The sequence below is a fragment of the Labrus bergylta genome, chromosome 5, assembly GCF_963930695.1.
Source record: "Labrus bergylta chromosome 5, fLabBer1.1, whole genome shotgun sequence".
NCBI classification, from domain to species: domain Eukaryota; kingdom Metazoa; phylum Chordata; class Actinopteri; order Labriformes; family Labridae; genus Labrus; species Labrus bergylta.
In genome coordinates, this window is record NC_089199.1 from 3,986,482 (window position 1) to 3,999,867 (window position 13,386).

A 13,386-nucleotide genomic window follows, 5' to 3' on the forward strand; every position below is an offset into this window, starting at 1 on the left:
ATGAAAAGCTGCATAATTTCAATAACTGTCAATAAAAAGGTGATGCTCCTGTAAAGTTTGTCAAAAACTGAACCTAACCATTCACAGCAATGTAGCTGTAACCTCTACTGACAGGTTAGGTCAGGTACACTGTACTCTAAGCTCAAATGAGGAGACCAGTGGTATTAACAAGCCTGTTCAGCCAGATTTAAAATGGACATGTTGGTGGCCATGCCAAGAAAAAGCAGAAAACATTTCCAAAGGTTTTTTTTTTTTTTTTTTTTCAAACGTAAAGGACTTTCAGCATAGCAATGTTTCAGTCTGCCAAAGAAGCAATGTGGAGCACCTCTACATGGTAACTTTGCACAGGACTCAGCAAAGGCCGAAAGTAACACATAAAATTTTGAAACATGGATACAGAATAGACATTGTATAAAGTAATGATGTTACTATAAGATGTTCCGATCCAAATGTTGGCTTTGGGTATTTGATTTCTTGTGCATATACGTGTATCGTCTGTTTTGATACCTTAAGTGAATTTGAACATAAACAATGCAATGCAAGTACCTCTCATCCACTTTCATTTATAAAGAAGCTCTCAGACAAAAAAAGGTTGGAGACCCCTGTTCTACAATGTCCATAGGAATGTGTGTGTGTGTGTCTGTCTATGGCTGATGATACACAGGTTTTTTATTACTTTCTCTCTCCTTGACTTTTGAACCCTGCAGCCGCTAAGACTGACAGACAGATATTGTCAACCTTAAGTGCCTGCTTCTCTGTCTGCTGTGTGTGTTTGTGTCTATGTGACAAGGTGTGCTTGTTCATGTGGAAGCACATGCCCATAGGATGCTTTTTCGTCCACCTGTGTACGTGTGTATATGTTGTGTCTTTCTGTCAGGTGTAGGTATCCATGCAGAAAAAATGCATATGTACAGTAAGCTATGTTGTGTGTGTGTGTGTGTGTGTGTGTGTGTGTGTGTGTGTCTGTGTGTGTCTGTGTGTGTGTGTATATTGGCTGAGGGCTGTGCACCTCTCTCTTGAGCCAGGTCCTGCAGAGCTCGCATGCTGCATTCACAGTCGGTCTGTATTTAAGCAGCAGTCTCCGTTTACACCGTCTGCCGCTCAAGTGTCCATAGCTGACGCATACACAGATTATCTGTCTTAAAGCAGGTACATCTGACGCTGGCCTATTATTAATGCTCAGATTAGATTTCTTCTGTGTAACAGGTTGAATGGGACTGACACTTTGTAATTTGCATAGTATATTGAAAGACAAATGTAGTTTATTTTTGTACTCTAACACTGTCCTGTCTTCAGTATCCCAACCTCTAAACAGTGGAACAGATGAATACACATTGATTGCACTCGCAAAGAAAGCTAGAGAACAAAATACCAGGAGCTGTTGTTTCTAATTAGCGATGATCCTGATGGAGTGGTCTCCAAGACTCATTTTGATTGCTAATTGGCTGAAACATTTTAATTGAAAGAAATGAAAAGAACTTCTCTGTCAACAACCATTTTCCCAAAGAGGGCTGTCAAAATCAAATCCTATTGATCTAATTAAAACAGAACGAGAGAAAAACAAAAGTTTGGCTAGTGCGGTGTGCAATACTCAAAGTTCAGATAGTGCCACACTGTCCCAAAAGATTTCTGTAAAGACAACATTGCTTATAAATTCAGTAGTGTCATTAAATGAAGCAGTAAAGTAGAAAATTATTAACTGATGCATCAGCTTAGTCATTTTTGTGTCCAACATTACAATAAGATTATTGGGAATGATGATTTACAAATAATTTATTATCTGTTTCAACAAAAACTAATTGTTCAGTTTTCTTCAGGGCTTTAATATCAACTGTCATCATAGTGGAACAGGTCAGACTTATGTCAACATACTACCAAAAAAGAATGATGTTATTCACAAACAGCTACTTTTTCATTCAGTCAGGGTACTGAGCATTAGACTAGCTGCTCATGTTATAATTCAGGTCTTCATTTTTCACTTTTCTGCCATTATTATCCAGCCTTTGGTTGGTGATACAACTGCAGCGTATGAACTGGGTCAACAGAGAATTAAATCAGGGGCACCCGTGACATAAGGTTAAAGCAATTACGTCTAATGAAAATCTGTAGAGGATACTGGTCACCTAATTGTAAAATTTTTCGGGAAAAAGGAGATTAAAAAATAATTTTCCTAGAGATTATTTTGTCCAAACGTTCTCAAAATAAGGTGCAGGTGGTCTAGCAGTTAGGTCAAGGCCCTTGTGTGGAGGCTTTATTCCTCCAAGCGAATGGCTCAGGTTCAAGTCCAACCTCCTTTACCGCATGCCATTCCCCACTCTCTCTCCACGACTTCCTACTCTATCCACCATCCTCTCAATAATAAAAGGCATAGAAAAGCCCACAAAATGGCAAACTTAAAAATGTTCTGAAGAACTTTTTCTCAGATTACATGAAAACCTGAAGTTTATTGCCAGTGACATATTCAACTATTGTGAAAAAAAGAAACAAAAGACAAATTACTAAAAAACGTGCAGAAATCTGGCGAGAAATACTTGCAGTTTAATGTGAGTTAAAGTTAAGAGGAACATTTTTAAATACATAGCACAAAAATGAACCAAAGATGAATCATTCGACAAGATGTGTAAAAAGCTTGATTTTCAAAATTTAAGTGATAGAGCTTAAGTTATTTATTGGTTTAATATATTTCTTTATTTTTTTTTGCCTTCAATCAATTATTATCTTCAACACGAGGCTCTTCTGAGGCCTCTCTGTATTTATGAGGCAATTCTGCATTTACTTTCTAAGCACCCTAAGAAGTCAGGGAGACACCAGAGATGTAGTGTTAAGAAAATATCTTAATCATGGTGCCATTGGGGGCTTGAGGGTTATTATTGGAAGATTCTGTTGAATGAATGGTGCTGTTCAAGTCAAATTTTGCTGCATTCGTTTGGGTCCTGTTCGGGTTGACTTAAGGTCTAATAAAGATTGAAAGAAAAACGGATTGATCCTTGTCTAGCACTGAAACTGCATCCCTGTAAACCTCATGGTTTGTTTAGAACTTCTGAAACCAAAGAGCAAACTCATTAAAGTTCTAAAGATGGGAGAGAGCTGAAACTTTGCATCGACTAGAAGAGGTTTTTTTTTCTCCTTAATCTTGTGTGTGACTTTTTAGCCCTGAGGATGGGCTGAGCTGGCTGTTTTTTTCCAGCACTTTCTCTCCTCTCTTTCTCTCTGTACTCCATCCCTTTGCTCAGAGCATGAAGGAAGTTCAAAGAAGGAATATAAAAACAGGCAGTAGTTCTCAGACACTTTCTGATCTGCTGCAGAGCAGAGGAGTTCTGTGCTCCAGGGCTATTAAATCAAACTACTAAAAGAGAAACAATAAATTACATTTAAAAAAATAAAGTTTCTTCAAGCTTTTTCCCTGATTTCAAATCCTACAACCTAATAGGTTTTGTCAGAGTGTAACTAATGTGAAGATGTTTACCCGTAGAACTTGATTAAATATGGTAATGCATGTACAGATGGAAAAATGAGCAATGCAAAAGAGTCAGGCCCTAGTTTAGTTGGTGAGGAGCGCCAGAGGGAGGTAAGATGCCAACAGGTGGGATGTTCATTCAAATGAGGCAGCACCAATAGAGGTGGAGAATATTTAAGTCAAATTTGGTTCTTGGACTTTTCACGAAGAATAAACATCTAAAAAATGTCAACGTCACCACCCCCTCCCATTGGCTCGAGATGAATTCTCTGGAGAATATCCTGCTGCGTTCTCACATCAGCTCACTCGGACTTGCTATGGAAAAAATACTAGGGGTCTGTGCAGGAGAAACTCTGGGTGAAGTCCGAGTGAAAAATGTGGCTGTTTGCGTTCAAATATACGGCTCCTCCTGGAAATATCAGGAGTTTTATGCAAGTGTGAAAGCCCTAAATAATACATCAAAATTTGGCAAAAAACTTCCACTTATACTCATGGGTGAACTGAATAGATTGTGGTAGTGAAACAAACATTTTGAATTCAACAGAAAAATGTATTTTCTCTTTGTACTCCAGACTGTATCATTCAGAATATCATGGAAGCATTGAAGAAGAGAGAGACAATGAAATAAAACATTAGCAATGCAGCATCTGTTGACTAAGATTTACTGATCACTAGAGTCAGGGACAACATATTGTGGATAGACATCAGCTGCATGCTAAATTAAATATTGTGACAATCTGTTCATCTGCTTTTCCTAAAATAACACAACAAAACACAGGGTGGTGTTTTTTTTTTTAAAGCTCCTCAGTTTACTTCACGCTGATTTCACCAAAGTGAGTTATATTTCAAACAGAACAAAGGAAGGCTGAGGGATTTTTATTTGATATGAATAAACACATATGTTGTAGCCTTATGGCATGTTGTCATAACCAGTCACACGTATATCTCTCACATGCACACACTCATTACTTGCATTATTGCTAGTGACCAGTTAATCCAGTCGCCACATTGGCTTCCAGCTACCGAGTCATTAGTATCATTTTAACATGCAGAGATTTTTTGGAATGAGCGGGTGACTCCATCCTAAAGTGATGTCACACTGCCTCACTTGTGGGATTCATCTTCAGTCACACTCAAGTCGTCTCCCATCTGCTCACTGAATACTACAAACTGTGTCAGAAGGAGAACTTCTAATCCTCTTCCTCATGAAATGGCCAAACACATTTCTAAAGGACTCTTATGTTTGTTGGCCTCTTTCACCAAGCTTTTCCTCTCCAGCTCGATACACTTTCTGCTCGGTTTCTGTAGCAGAGCCTTTGAATAATCAATGTTTGCCTGATAATGCACCTGCACATGGTGACCTTCAGGTCCTGGGGTAAATTGGATTTCATGGTTGAGAAGTGACGACAGGGGATTGTTTGATTGAGAGCTGATTGCTTCCACAAGTTTAAACTCTCATCCCTTTTTCTAATTAGTCTTGAAGAGAGAGGTTGTAATACAAGGAGGGTTTTTTTCCCCATGTGTTTATTTATAAATTCCTTTATTTTAATTACTTACTTTAAGTTTAAGGTGATAAACACCATCACACATTCAAACAGAGCACACACAGTCTGTTAACGGGCATATTTTGTAAACAAACTATGTGTCTGTGTTCTCATTTTTTATTCTGAAGCGACAAAGACTTGGCACTAAACTTTGTCAACTTTGATAGTTGGAACTAGAATAACTAGTCCATCAAATCAATTCTTAATATTTGTATTAATTCGGACCCGTGATGCCGGTCAAATGTTGTGTTAAAGTTATCATCCAGCAGCTTTAGTTTATGGCTACTGCCATACTCCCACAATGTCCTACTACCTGGCTGTAAACAAGCACAGTGAACAGATGGCATCTTGTAGCATGGAGAGGTTCAGCAGTGTTTTGATCTCAGAAAATGGAGATGAAGTTGTAAACTATAAGATGTGTTTGCGGTCAAGTCATAGCATTTGACCGGCATTTCAAGCCTGCCTTGATAACATTTGAATAATTAGTTTATCTGACCAAAATTGCGCTTTTAAACTAGCGATGATGCACTTCTGAAAAGGATTGAGTTATTTTCAGGACCAACTCAAAATGTACTTTATACACATAATTCATTAGTTCTTACCCGTACATTTAGACCCATTTCCTGCTTTCCCTCTCACTTTACATTCACATTCACATTCCATGTCTGAATTTCTGATGACAGAGTGAGTATTTCTGAGTAGCAGAGAGAAAGTTAAGTATTCATACAGTCAGTGTATTTTTATCATAAACAGCAACAATATGAAAGTGGAGATTCCCATCATCATGTGCCTAAATCTTTATAAAAAGAATGTTATGTAAAATTTATATTATCCTGAAATTATAATACATTTTTTAATTTATAAAGCAGGATTGTCCTGTCCAACATCTGCTGTCGCAAAAAGTAATCCTCTCCCATCAATGCCCTCAATCTAACTTCAAAATCTAAAACATTGTGTCTAATTTAATTGTTTTTGCTCAATTGAAGCCAATTTCCATCAGTGAGAGAGGTTTTCCACAGCCACTAAACATAATTTTATAATCTATTCCCAAAAATGAAGAGCCCAATCAGCAGCTCCCTCTGGCCTGATGTTTCAATCTGTTTCCCAATCTCACTTCTAATTTATCTTACTCTAACCCAGCAAACCTGCTGCAGTGTAGTGCTATTTGACATTTGTCCTTCTGCAGTGGGCAATGAAGTAGGAGAAGAGTGTTTTGGCATCGATTCACATTTCGATCCCACAAACTCCTTATAGCACCCTCTGTTTTTCTTTTCCATGAGTTAATCTGGGGTTTTTTCAACAAGCTTAAAATGTGGTGAGTTCCTTTAGTGCAACAGAGTGTGCGTAATCCTCCAGTCTTCCTAATGTAGTTTTAGCTCTCAATGACAAAAGTGAGGTAGAACAAGCCAAGACCATTGTCATTCACTAATCCACCACATGTGTTTGCAGTGATTTGGTGTATTCCTTCATTTAAATTCTTCATTTATTATTTATGTAACCATATTAATAATATAAACTGGCAGGTGATGACTGTACACTGTGTTCTTGTCATTTTCTTATCATGTCATCTTTTAATTTTTCACACTAAAATGCAAAGGTCTCTTTTGCCTATTTTATTATTTCTTTTAAATATGTCTACAGACATGAGGACTTATTTATTAGTTACTGTGTTTCTGCACTATTTTATCCCTTCATACTTTCTGTATCTGTATAAAAGTTACATAAATACTTCATGTCAGGGATGCAACAGTTCTCAATATAACATTGAACTGTCCGGTACGGCATCTACGGTTCAATACCAGCTTTTGAATTGCGGTTTTGCATAAAACAAGTTTCCATACATTGTATTTTTCTGTGAATTGGCTCTGTTTGTGTGTGCCTGTGAGTCCACATGCTGGGATGAGGAAACTCCTCCCCACGCATTAATATCTAATCACTATGCGCTAATGTTGGGGGAAGCTGACAACACTGGCGTCAGATTTCACAAATGACTTTAGGAGAGCAGTGAGGAGAGTCCATTTTTCTTTTTCTTTTATCTTTATTAGATCACAAAGTCCCCTTGCCTGTTTTTTTCATGATGACAGAAAATTGAGCTGTTGCATGTTGTGATTAATTTATCTTCTTAAACCTTGAACCTTGCTGCGCGTTCCGCACTCATCAATATTAAACCGTGATTTGCCAGAACGAACATTTATTTTCAAAGGCCATAACACTTTTGAGATGTGTTTTTTTTTACTGAAAAATCGAAGTTAACCAAAGTGTGGAAAGCGTTTTTTCAGTGTGGAGTGCTCTATCTCTAATGGTCTACAGCCAAGAAAATGGGACCTCCATCTGTAAAGCCTGCTGCATGGCAGCTGGTTGGTTAATGTTATTAAGGCTAACCAGACAGGTTAACCGTTTCCAGCTAACGCTCTATATTTTTAGGGCATTTTTATTTGCAAATTGCTAGGCCAGTTCATATTTGGTTTGGATTTTTTGATAACAGAAGTACACAAACTGATAAGCTACCTTGCAACTCTGAACATCTGCCTTAAGCATCCAACTGACTGACTGTATCTGTAACTGAAGCGGTATTGCATGCATGATTAGAGGCAGGTGACACACAGATTCACTGCATGGTGTCTGTTCACTGCAGTGGGCTCAGTTGAAGGACTGCACTTCTAATGCAGTCAGGCAGATTTTTCTTATAAATTAATCATTGAAATAAGAAAATGGTAATGGTCTATCTTTGCATCAACCAAAAAAAAGACATGTTTCTGGTTATTTGCTTGACAGTCCTCTTGACTTGCATATGCGCAAATGTATTGGTGATGGTTAAAAACACATCGTGTACCTGCTCATTCTGAAAATATTATCGGCCATTCATTGAACTACATGAAATAACTTATCCTGCCTCAGTCCTTTCTTTCAGGGAGGGGTTAAGGATGGATGACTGATTTAAAAATGTTTGGAGAGTTGGCACCTTTTTGTCTGTTTACGGATGCCAATTTCTCTTTGACCCTGACAACATTAGACAAGCAATTGTTGTTGCCTCAACTTAACCAAATCTTAAATAAAGAATTTAACAAAATTAAAAAAATATATTTTTGTGAAGGTTACTTGCAGCAGGTACTGATGGTAGCCCAGACTGAATATGCTCCTAATTTTTAGTTGGCAGTCAGAGAGAATCAACTTAGGTTTTAGTCTGCAGAGAGTGAGTTCATAAATACTCCTGTTGTTTGTGTGCCATCCACTCTCCTCATTATCTTTGCATGTTTGCAACCAACAACGTCTACAAACAGTAAGATGACCCAAGCATCAAAGAGAATTAACAACACTTTCCATGCTGTGAGTCAAATATTTGCAAGAGAATAAAACAGCAGCATAAAACAGTGAACAGAGCAGCATTTGAATATTACATCAAGGATATATCTTTCCACAGCACTGTATATTTGAGTGACTGTGGGACTCATGAACAAAAGCACACTCTTTTTTTCCAATGAAAAGATGAACACAAAATTCAAACATCAGAGTGGGATGCTGTTTGATGAATGACAATATAGACAAGTCATCATCCCAGAGTTTAGATGGCAGATGTCAAACTATCGGCCTTTATAGTTGGTTTCAAGTAGCATGAACTCCTTCTCTGACGGTGAAGTGTTTGTAGTGTGTTTGACAAGGTTGCATTTCACTCTAGACACAGAGATGAAAAAAAACCTGAATAGACTCAAGCAAAAACTCACGTACATGTAAATCATTAAGATGTCCAAAGGCACAGCAATGCACACACACACACACACACACACCCACACACCCACACACCCACACACCCACACACACACACACACACACACACACACACACACACACACACACACAACCTTGTGTCCGAGCAGAAGTCAAACTCTCCCATGAGGACTCTGTAGTGTTACCACACCAGACAAATGGAGAGAGTGAAAAGAGCCCTGATCCAACACTGTCATAGCCTCTGTAGCGCTGCAGAAGTTATAAAAGCGACTGGAATATGGATGAGTTGGAACCTACCGCGATTGAAATGTCTGTGCCTTTGTACTACCCTACGAGGTGTGGGAGAAGAGGGTGAGAGAGAGAGAGAGAGAGAGAGAGAGAGAGAAAGTAGGGCAGAGAAGAGTAGACAACAAGGTGGAGCTGGTACTTTGCTGGCCTGAGCGTGAACACCAGTTGCCCTCGAGCACTGGTTCTCGATCAGATTATTTTAACCCCATTCGCAATGCTGCATGGCAAAGCCTTATCCTCAGTTCTGTGTGTGTATCTGTAGCAAAATATTCTCCGTTTTCTCTTGTCGGCTAAAAAGGAAAGCATGACAAACTTCTATGGGTTCACAACACGTAAATAGTAACACTGGTTTCATCAATTCTCTTTCAGGTAACATCCACCTACTCAGATCCAGGATTCTGGGAAATGAGCTGCCAATGTAAGTCCCTTGCCTGACCTCAGCACTCAAGTGGTAATGTTGCTTTTAAATTAATCAAACTGACACAAAACAAAGTTCTAATAGAGTACAAAAAAAAACTGCACCCTAACCTTTAACTTCCCCCTCCTAGCTAACCAGCAGGGACAGGACTCACCTCTGACTTCATTTATTAGCAGCTAATTGCTATTCCCTGCAAACACACACTGATGGAACTTCAAAAGGATGACTCACTGCAGGACACGCTAGTGAAATTCAGATTTCAAATGCAACCCTTCCTCCAGAGCTACACCACAGAGTTGACACTTCTAGTTTTAGTTTGTCATCCCCAGTACAAGGAAGGTTTAAGGTGCTATCAATAATGGATGAGGATGTGAGACTTTTCGGCAAGTTTACAGAAGCCGCGGTGCTTCAGGACTGGCCAGCTCTACACCTGGAAACTGATTTTGTAGCCTTTAGGCAGTTCTGAAGGGAGTGAAGTCAATCACTGCTGCTTACAGCAAATATAAGAAGCTCAAGCTTTAAGGGAATCACAGCAGACTGTATAATAAATCAGGGATATTTATGCAGAAGTGTTTTATATACCGGGAGATATATGCCATTGTCCTTTATTTCTCTACACACACTTTGTGTCCTTGTAAGTTCTCTCAAAATATTCACACCCACACTTCCAACATGTATAGCACATTTTCACATGCACATTGAGGCATGCTTTTGCAAACACATCGAGCCCCTGGCATTTACATGCTCAGGCACATTTAGACCTTAGCAAATGTGCACGTGCACACATATCACCAGTATTTATGCACAAATAAGGGTTCTGCCAGGCGTGCTGCTGTATTTCGGAGATAACATAAAAGCTCCAATCACAGCACTCCTCTCCATCCTTCCCATAAGGCCCCTGATGGGACTCTCCCTAGGGTTGGAGGATAAGAGGGTATAGCAGACAGCACACAATAGGCCATGTTAGAGGTTTTAGAATTGGATCTGGAGGTTGCATTTGACACCATATTTTGTACAGTAATCGTGTACAAAAGGTGAACCGGCGTTTGATAACAAATTACATCACACCGCTTGCTCTTTAGCAGATTAATTCATGCTCTCTTTCTCAGGTCAAAGTAAGACATGCAGCCTTTGCCAAGGTATAATCAGATCAAAGATAACTTTGCAGAGGAAAGACAGAAAGTACACAATATTGAAAGACTATGTTCAAAGCTGGGTTCACTCTGTGAATGAGAATGTATAGGGAGCAGAGTGAGGCTCCAAAGGACGGCTGTGATTGATGCTTTACTCTATCCTGGATGTCTGCACACAAAGAGAGGGAGACTGTGGCAATTTCCCTCAATCACAGTGCAGAACTTCTTGTGTCTCTCCCCTCCTCTCATCTCTTTCTTGTACTACACATGCATTATTAAGTGCTCACCCTCTCTGTGATCATCCTTTCTAATTAAAAGCCGCTTTTAAGTCTGTGAAAAGTGCTTTTCCCACACGTTGAATTTAAACTGGGTTATTTATTTAAACTGAAAATATATTTAAGATGTGAATGGAGCCACACACTTTTCTTTGACTTTGTTATTTATGATGCCTGAAAACCAAAGCTGAATGGTTGGTTATCCCTGAGATTAGATGTGGTGCTGCTACCTCTAAAAACGTCATATTTTTACATTAGTCACAGCAGAGAAAACATTTGTTATGTAGTATGGTACTTAAATGACTTTCACACTGTGAAAAGAACATGGAAGGAATTAATTAATGTAATTTGCTGTTACTATGACAAGGTCAACACACTCCCTGACTCAGAAATCCTATCAGCAAAGATCCACGGTACCTGCTTCAGCGCAGTTTAACCAGGTAATGAGTCTCAGTGGTGAAACTCAAACCACAGTGGGAAGGAAACCTCGTGGGGACAGGTTGATGAAGCAGACTGCTAATGTAGAAAAATAGCCTCTGATTTATAATTTGACAACAGCAGAGCAAAACCCTGGTATATAACACTGAGTAATGCTCTCACATACCTTAATACGATGTCAAATTTGGTTGTAAATCCAAATTATGTTTTTTTAAGTTAAATCCATGGACTGTAAATATTAATGGATGAAGCCTGAGTGACATCAGCCATCTGTTACAGCAGGGGGCTCCGGAGGCTCATCAGCAGCAGCCGCCATGCTGGAAATCCTGTCTCAGGCTAACTTTCAGTCAACCTAACAACAGGCTGAGAGCGGAAGCTGACGCGGGCTTTAAGCCTCTTGACAAACCGTTACACTGCGCCCACCTGTCAGTTATGTCAGCTAAGCACATATGGATAACACATATCGTTTTCAAAATCAAAACAGAGCTTTTTTTCTTTTCTTTTTTTTTTAAATCACCCCCCATACAGTGTGTGCCAGTGATAACAATAACTAATCAGACATACTACTGGTACTACTTTTGTACCAGGCTGTTAACATTAAAACGTTAATTTATGCTGTAAAACAGAATTTTGCCAGTCATGTGTATGTGAACTCCGGTGTTCCTGCAGCCAGCCTCAAGCGGACACTCAACAAACTGCAGGATTTTGCACTTCAGCATTGGCTTCATTTTTCAAGAGCAAAGGTTGCCGCTTGGCTAAATCTCAGCACTGAGCAATTGGTTGTTGTTTTTTACATCAGGGGAACTATGGGTTTATAGTTTGGGAAAGCATAGAGGCTGTATAATGTACATTGTGTTATACAGAAAAATGATGGTCTTGCGATAACATGTGTTGTGAATTGGCGCTATAAAGATTGATTGATTAAAGATTGACTGATAGGAAGTTATATGTGACAGTTCTGTATGTTTGTTTCTTTAAGACATTGAGCAGTCATATTTCAATGAATCTTTTGAGAGCGGTTCCATTGGGAATGCAGCCTTTCATCATAGGGATGCTGTCATTTTTATCATCCCTCTGGAGTCATATTTCTTTCTTACATATAGTATACCTAGAAACATGGCTTGACATTATAGCTGGCCCGCTAGCCAAGACCATAGACTGTAAAAATAAATGGACAAAACCTGAGTGATGTCAACCATCTGTTACAGGTGGGATTGGAGTCCCATCAATGGCGGTCACCATGCTGTAAGTGCTTTCTCAAACCAATTCAATTTTTTGAACCAGGCTGTAAACATGTTCATTTCTGCTGTAAAAACTGGCTTTTTTGAAAGGGCGTGTGCGACATTCTGTAGCTGTCATATTTTTTTTCTTAAATAATGATTTTGTGTTTAATTTACCTTCAGGCATGCCAGCTATCCAGTTGATTTCCTGTGGGAAACACTGCTCACTGAATAAGAAAAAGTATTAAATAAATTACTTTACATCAGATCAGTTCATTTCCACATTTTGAAAGTCTTAACTGTTATTCTCAAAATAAAAAGTAATGTTCCTGGGCCAGTGTTTGCAAGTGATCTTGAACTTAATGTCAACCCCTGCTAGAAATACTGGATATCCCAGTAGGTTATTTCCTAAAGCATGACTATTTAAATTTGGCTTTGTGTGTTATATTAAGAAATACCATTATGTGGCTTTAGCTACATGCCAAGGGACTAAAACTTCATAGTCAAGAATTGTACTCTATGTTTAAAATAAATGTCTTAATGGAGCTAAAATTAGGTTTGAGCTTTATATCCTATGCAGCTGCATATTCTGAGAGTAAATGCTCATGTCTCCTAAATGTCAGTGCTGTGTATAACATAAACCATATATATGCACCGTCTCCGCCAGTCTGACTTTATGACTGTTGGCAACAGCTCATCCTTTTTGCTATTGATGGGTTGAAAGGTTGACAGACGCCCATTAGGGTATTATTGTGACGTCATTTGGGGATTGTGTGGCAAGAATTCAGGGTTGACCCACTTGGCTTACAGCAGGGACCCTGGTCCACTCGCTCCACATCACATGACCCCCTCACATCACGACAGGAAGTGACTTTTCACCTTTTTTC

At 39.0% G+C, this 13,386-nt stretch overlaps 1 protein-coding gene across 4 annotated transcripts in view; it reads left to right on the plus strand.

Moving 5' to 3' along the window:
• Positions 1-13,386, plus strand: part of dlgap4b (discs, large (Drosophila) homolog-associated protein 4b) — a 113,667-nt gene that overhangs the window by 66,951 nt on the left and 33,330 nt on the right. For 3 of the 4 annotated variants that reach the window (XM_020646883.3, XM_020646881.2, XM_020646882.2), the window contains exon 3: positions 9,385-9,433. The exons of the other annotated variant lie outside the window; for it this stretch is intronic. The gene's annotated coding sequence lies outside the window, so the exon portion shown is untranslated. The remainder of the gene's footprint in view (positions 1-9,384; positions 9,434-13,386) is intronic. 4 annotated transcript variants of the gene reach the window in all.